Raw genomic sequence first — 6,927 nt, 5'->3', positions numbered from 1 at the left:
TGTGTGTGTGTGTGTGTGTCTACATATGGGAAAAGATCAACCAACGTAAATACAACACATTGCCACTATATGGTTCAGCATTCAAGTATTTTTATGCTAAATGACAAAGATCATTACATTGTTTTTGAGTGTGTGTGTGTGTGTGTGTGTGCGGGTATGTGTGTGTGTGTGTGATATCCCCTTCTACAATGCACGGATAATGAATATCTGTCATTAGAGACTGTGTAGGATAGCATACATGTAGCGCTTGTTGTCTAGGCAACGTTTCACCTCCCCCCTTTCACCCCCCCTCTTCAAGCCTTTTGGAGAGTGTTCAGACACTGGCATTACTTTATTCTCTGTTTCAGGAAATGGATTTTCCTCCCATCTGTGTGCGTGTGGTTTGCGTGTGTGTGTGTGTGTGTTTATGATTTGTTTTTACAGTATGTGTGTGTGTGTGTGCGTGCGTGCGTGTGTGTGTGTACATCTGTTTGTTCACTTGTGTTGACAGAACTGGTTCATTTGCTAATCGAAAAAACCCTCCCTGTTAAAAAGCAAAAGGGGGGGGACATTGTTTTGTAAAAATGTTTCTGTTGAAAGATGGTAAAAACCATCTCTAGCAGAACGCACTGTATCTGGGTGGCTGGCATTAAGGAACAAGGTACAAGCTATCGACTCCTCTTGGCTAACAGAATGCCTGGGAGAAACACAAAATGGCCGTCTGACTTTGGCGTGCTAATAAGGTGTGAATTCAATATTTTTGGGTCGATAGGAAGGAGTATGTATGTAAATACTCACACAGACACAAACACACCCCTACACACACACACATAGGCCTTTCGCACATACTGACACACGGACACCCTTACAGACAGAATTAAAGATTCAGGGACTTTATAATATTTGTACAATTTTTTTAAATGATATTTATAGAAAGTTCTCTGGAGACGAATGCGACCGGAACCCTAGATGAATCTTTCTGTTTTAATAATCCTGAGAGAAGGTGTTGCTTGCACAGTGTACTCAAAAAACAGATTTCTAACGGCACATTAATAATATGACTCACACACAGGGAATCACATTACCAGGCAGGATACACTCTGGGTTTAGTCACAAAATCTTACAGCTGTGCATTTTGTGGCATATGTGTAATGTGTTGCTTGTGTGACTTGGTGTGGCAGGAATGTGTGTGTGTGTGTGTGTGTGTGTGTACATGACACATTGTAGCAGAAGCAGATTCGGTAAATAGACAAAGGTTTTAAAAAGGAGACAAAAAGGACGTTGTGAATCATCGCAAACGCTCAGCAACACACACACAAAATCAAAAACGATCAAAACGATTGCAAAACATGGCTCAAACATAACAGGGCTCCTTAAAGACATTCACACAGGGCTATCCTTCTCTCAGAAAAGAATCTCAACATTATGTACAAGTGACTGGCCGGATATTTATTTTAAGGTAGCGGTAGGGTTAAAAAGAGAAGCGTTACGATGCCTCAGCCTTATGAACCACACGCTGACACATGCAGCTGTGGCCTACTTGTGGGAACTACAGTGTGTGCGTTAGGGTTAGGGTTAGTCCTGTGTGTGTCGCAGACGGCTCGGCTCCCGGAACCTTCTTCCTCTCCGGGCAAACAGTCGATCACCTCCCTGGCCGCCTAGAGCAGCCCCTACGCCAGATACCCGGGGTCATGTGGCGTCAGGTCGTCGTCAAGACAGACCTGTTCACAGCCTTTAAAAGGAGCGCAGCTGCAGTAAAACCAAAAAGCTCATTACTGTAAGAAGTGACGCTGTTGAGAGGATTAAGGGGGAAACAGCAGAGGGTGAGGTCTTGTTGTGTTCTTATACACTGACTACATCTCTGTTGAGTCCCCCCCCCCCTCCGCTCTGGATTCATTAATACTGCAACACATCTTTCTTGTGTCAGAGGGCTCCGGATCGACATGACTAATTTAGAATGTTTTTCCTGTTTTTCTTCTTCTGCTCTCTGCTGGCGCGTGTTGCATCTCCTGCTCACTGCATCCTCTTGTGAGGAGGGTTGAATCTGTAGCAGTGGACGGACACCTTCCATCCCTCTCTCTAGCCCCCCACGCCCCCCAGGCCCCTCCAGCCCCCCAGCCCCTGGTCACCAGCTGGTGGACTCAACCCGGGTAGACTCAAACAACTCCCCCCTGTGACGGTGGAAGTCTGTGGATAGAATGTAATTCTGTCTCTTAACCGATGCATTAGGTCGCGCCAGGCAACAACCTTCCTGTTTTCTCATTCGTCTTATCTGGTACAGACTGCATGGCTGCTATTGGATATCGATGCACATACCCTTGACACATATAGGGGAAACACACCTCGCTCTCTCAGTGTTACCAGGGTGAAGAAATTAACACTACACCATTGGCAAAATGTGAATGATTGATCTTTTGAAGGGGAGCAAGGTATATTTCTGTCTGTTTGTGTGTTTGTGTGTGTGTGTGTGTTACGTGTGCCCTTGCAGATACAGTAAGGAAGTGAGGAGGGGAGGGCAGTGAGTGTGTGAGTCGATGTTACGTAACTCGAATGTTGTCTCAGTGCTCTACGCTGTTCCTACTTCCTGGAAAGCGAGCCAAGCCTCACCGCTGATCTAGTCACCGGCTCGGGGGTTCACTGGCACTACAACTGGGCCTCAGCTAGATCTGATAGCACTGATAACCATGCTGGAGGTTAACCAAGTCAGTTCCCTGGCATTACGTTGATTAAACTGAGAATCGGAATGAAACTAAAAGACATACAAAAAAATAAATAGATCACGAGGAAAGGTCTTCATGCAGAGACTGACCCTGAGGTTGGAAGGTAATTTCATAGCTTGAATGAAAAGACTGAGTTCCCTTCATCCACAATGTAGTCATTCTTCGGGCTACGGGTGGAAAACCAGAGGCTTTTTTTTTCTTCATCTTTTTCTACAGTGCTTCAACGTCACAAGATTACGAAGAAGAAAAAAGCTTTTATCTCCATTATCTTTCTCTCTCCCTCTCTTCCTTTCTCTCTCTTCCTCGATCTCTTCCTCTCTCTCTTCCTCTCTCTCTCTTCCTTTCTCTCTCTTCCTCTCTCTTCCTCCCTCTCTCTTCCTCTCTCTCTCTTCCTCTCTCTCTCTTCCTCTCTCTCTCTTCCTCTGTCTCTCTCTTCCTCTCTCTCTCTCTTCCGCTCTCTCTTCCTCTCTCTCTCTTCCTCTCTCTCTCTCTCTTCCGCTCTCTCTCGTCCTCTCTCTCTCTTCCTTCCTCTCTCTTCCTCTCTCTTCCTCTCTCTCTCTTCCTCTGTCTCTCTCTTCCTCTCTCTCTTCCGCTCTCTCTCTTCCTCTCTCTCTCTTCCTCTCTCACTCTCTTCCTCTCTCTCTCCACCATATTTTCATTAGATGAGTGAAAGTAGGAGAGGCTTGTCACCTCGTCCCTGATCTGGGCTCCAACCTGCCAACTCCATGATTAGATTGCGATGCAGGAGGATGTGAAAGTGACTCTTGTTTACTGTATGTGTGCGTGTGTGTGAGTGTGTGTATGTGTGTGTATTTGTGTGTGTGTGTGTACATGTGTGTGTGCATGTATATGTGTGTATATACATATACACGCCGACCCAATCAGTTGCTCTCTGATGAAACGTGTGTGCCTTTGTTGCTCACTCACGGTCTCCTTTACATTCAGAAATCCCTCCCTCCCTGAACCCCCCCCCCCCCCCCACCCCCCCACCGCGCGCTGACACTTTTAAGCACCTTCACCCACGCAAGGACATCCTCCTCCCAAAGTAGAGGAGATTACAGGGAGGTGGAGTCGATGGGACCACATATAATCTCAGCAATGACAGACACCTTCTCTGTTTTGACAGCTGAGCAGGAAATTACAGCTTCAGAACAAGCTGTACCGATTTGTTAATAAAATATAAGTTAATACGAATGACACAGAAATGAGAGACAGAACGATGAAAGCATTCTATCTAAGATCAGGTCAAAGTTAATCCAGAGAACAGGTTGCCACTTTGTGTTTCCATGGTGAAGAACTTGACACAGCCAAAATGGAAATGACCAATCGTTCCAACTGACCACCAGATTCAAAAATGACCACGATGTTTGTCTGCGATCGCACGGCACATGGCAGCTGCTGCTCAGCGACTCAGGGTGACACTGTCAGGCTGGATAGACTGACAGATATACAGTCTGTTCAGAGTTAGCGATGATGAAACCAACAACAAGTACAGCAGTCAAACACACAAGGGAGAGGGAGGGGGGGGTGGGGATTGAATCCTCCAGGGCGTCAGCCATCTCTACCAACCTGGAACACCTGAAAACATGTATGTGTTTGTTGTAGCTTTCAGGGCTGGAAAACAACGACACTTGTAAAAACATCTTGATCCCCTAAAAGTCTGATTAAGTAAGCAAGCACATCACCTCACGTCCCATGGCACAGTGTATGTCAACAATGCACTACTGACATTGAGTTACTGTTGCTACACCGTAGTATTGTTTTCGTTTGCTGGGCCTGGAAGCTAAGATGTGGTTACTTCACGTTGTGGCCAGTGAATACAGACCGTTCCTTGACTCTGAATACCTGAATACTGTTCGAACGCTGCACATCTGATCCTTGATCTTCCACTGTACTTTCTAAGCGCAGCATTTCTACGTCACTTTTGACGAAAGCGTCTGCCAAATGAACAAAACGTGGAGTTAGTCCAACACGCAGAAAGGTACAGGGTTTGCTTCAAGGGCAGGAGAAAGGAGAAAAGGTGAGAAGTGTCTTTAGGTTACCGAGCCTCGCCCTGCAGCTATCTGGGGCAGTGTTTCTCACCGTAAGAGGAGCAAGCAGAACAACACGACCGCTGTGGGGTGTTACACAAGACCGAGGGAAAGTGCAACCCCAGCACTGAACCCTGGCCGGGACGAGGAGGAAGAACACAGCACGCTGCAGAGCCACACAGGGGGAATACAGGGAAGAGGGAGAGGAGGAGAGGGGAATTCAATCATGTTAGTGTCCTCATTTGCAGGACACAGAGAGAGGGATGGGGAGAGAGAGAGAGAGAGAGAGAGAGAGAGAGAGAGAGAGAGAGAGAGAGAGAGAGAGAGAGAGAGAGAGGGGATACAAATGGACAACTAATGAAATAAGCAATTGCTGAGTCAGACTTTGTCCCTGTCTCTCTCAGTAGGGGAGAGGAGAGAGGAGAGAGAAGGAGGAGGAGAGAGGTGAGAGAAGGAGGAGGAGAGAGGTAAGAGGGAGGAGAGAGAAAAGGGATAGAGCAGAGTGGAAGAGAAGATGAGCGATGGCGGAGGGAGACGATAACGTTGAGTGTGTGTGTGTGTGTGTGTGTGTGTGTGTGTGTGTGTGTGTGTGTGTGTGTGTGTGTGTGTGTGTGTGTGTGTGTGTGTGTGTGTGTGTGTGTGTGCGTGTGTGTGTTTGGCTGCAGACCCTCCTGCTCTCTCAGCTGAGGTAAAGAGGTCACAGAGGCAAAGAATAGGGAAACACTCTCTCCCATGCTACCCCTCATTCACTACACACACCCACACACACAATGTGTGCAAGGGAACTCAAGGGCGTCCAACTTCCAGCCAACTGTTCCTCCTCCTTTGACACTTCCATGGTCATCAGCCCTGTGGACTAATCTTGGCCTCTTTCTCCTGGCTTGGAAAACGCTGAGCCACCTGGAGCTACGTCCCCAGCGCTAACGACAGGACGAACACCGACTAGTGTTCACTAACGACAGGACGAGCTCTAACGAACTCTAATGAGATGTAATGGACACCCAGCTTACAATCAAGAGATTTGGACCAAACTAAACAGCAGGCACTGTTCCAGGCTACAGGGATGGTCTCGTTGTGCTGCATTGTAATGTCCATTTACAGTCCAGAGCAGAGGACTAGTGCAGAGCAGGGGCGTGTCCAGGGGGTGGCCTAGAGTGGCACAGGCCACCCCTGAAATCTGATTGGCCACCCCAATATATGATTGGCTATATGCCCAGTCAGAGGCGGGCCACCCCTGGTGCCACCCCTATCAAAAATGTCTGGACACACCGCTGGTGCAGAGAGCTTCAATGAATTTGTTGTTTGTTGTAACTGATTGTAACTGATTTTACTACTTGTACTCGCTGTGATTTATATTATTGTCCCTTGATTTCCTCTTGGTACACTCTAGCACTTTTGAAGATCATGTTGTTTAATTGTAATTGTTTTAACTACATGCTCTTCTGGTTCTACCCATTGGCACTTATTTGCTTTTCACAATGTGTGCTTCATGTTTTGGCTACCCACATTGTTTTGAGGCTATCTCGTTGTTTAGGATCATTGACCTATGCACCTTTTGCTCTTTCTTGTAAGTCACTTTGGATAAAGCGTTTGCTAAATGACTAAATGATACCGATTGCCGATATTATGATCCTGCTATTGGCAATGGAGAGACCCTTGATAGCTTCGACTCCAGCCTGCATCCCTGTGTGTGTGTGTGTGTGTGTGTGATCTCATGCAGGGCAAACACAATGCACCGCTGCCATTCTTCCCATTAGCCTCCCCATGCACTCACATTACACCGTATTTATCCTGCCATGACGCCGTTTCAGCCTTCAGTCATCTCCTCTCAGTCTCTCTGCGGTTATCTTTCAACCGCCTCACAATCACACTGGCGTCCCTCCTCCCCCCCCCCCCCCCCCCCCCCCCCCCCTCCCGGCGCTCCAAACTACCTGTAGGCCAATGGATGTGATTCTGTTCATCTGCGCTAGTCGCCAATCACTAATGACCGATCATAAACTAAACAGCCCGCGAGGTTTCATCGATGACACCTGGGAAACTATTAAGTCGTCGCTCACTCAAGATTGCGCCGCTCTGTGGGAAGAAGGGGGAGGCGGGGGTTGAGTTAAAGCCCTGGCTAGCAGGGGTCTGTGGGATGGTCATGCTAATGGCCAGTCAGGACAGCTGAGTAATGGGTTCTGAATGGTCTTTGATGGATA

The sequence above is a fragment of the Hypomesus transpacificus genome, unplaced genomic scaffold, assembly GCF_021917145.1.
Source record: "Hypomesus transpacificus isolate Combined female unplaced genomic scaffold, fHypTra1 scaffold_331, whole genome shotgun sequence".
NCBI classification, from domain to species: domain Eukaryota; kingdom Metazoa; phylum Chordata; class Actinopteri; order Osmeriformes; family Osmeridae; genus Hypomesus; species Hypomesus transpacificus.
Note: the sequence above shows the minus strand (reverse complement) of the source record.